Below are 694 nucleotides of genomic sequence, written 5' to 3'. Positions count from 1 at the left end.
GTTGGGGTACAGGGTAAGGGGGTCCTGAGGATTCTAGAGGCAGGGGCACCACGGGAGGGAGTATGGGGGGGCACAGGGAGGGGGTGCTGGCGAGGAAACCCCAGGCAGGGAGAAGGGGTGGACAGAGGGCTGGGTATGGGGGTCACGTCAGGGACAGGGGAGCACAGCGCCCCTTTGAGGGATACAGTGGCGTTTCCAGGGAGCGGAGGCGCTGGGTCACACCTGGGAGACCTGAGCCAGGGGGACCCCTTTCCGGTTTGGGGTGTCAGCGCCCATAATGGAGAACCATAAGGGTAGAACGGGGCACGTTTTAGGCTAGTCCTTGGGGTTATTTCCTTAGCCCACAGGCCTGCACCTAGAATGCAGCCCCGTCTTCATAAAAGGGCGTTTTCTCAAGTTGGGGTCTCTGGCCCTCAGACGTGTGGGGACCGGGGCTGCCCCCTCAGAAGGTGGCGGCCGAGCCCACCGGCACTCGGTTACCTTCTTAGAATCAGGGTCTTCCCTTTAAGACCGTGAAATGGAGGGGGCCTGGGGGGGACACTGCCTGAGTGAGGTTGGGGCTCTGAGGAATCCAGTGATAGGACCTCAATCAGGAGTTGGGGATTGATTGACGTGGCAGTGCTGGCTGGGACCAGAGCCAGGGCATGGGGGGGAGCGGAATCCATTTAAAAAAAAAATCTTTTGCTGAAACCGG

Source organism: Myotis davidii, unplaced genomic scaffold, assembly GCF_000327345.1.
Source record: "Myotis davidii unplaced genomic scaffold, ASM32734v1 scaffold464, whole genome shotgun sequence".
Lineage (NCBI taxonomy): Eukaryota > Metazoa > Chordata > Mammalia > Chiroptera > Vespertilionidae > Myotis > Myotis davidii.
Note: the sequence above shows the minus strand (reverse complement) of the source record.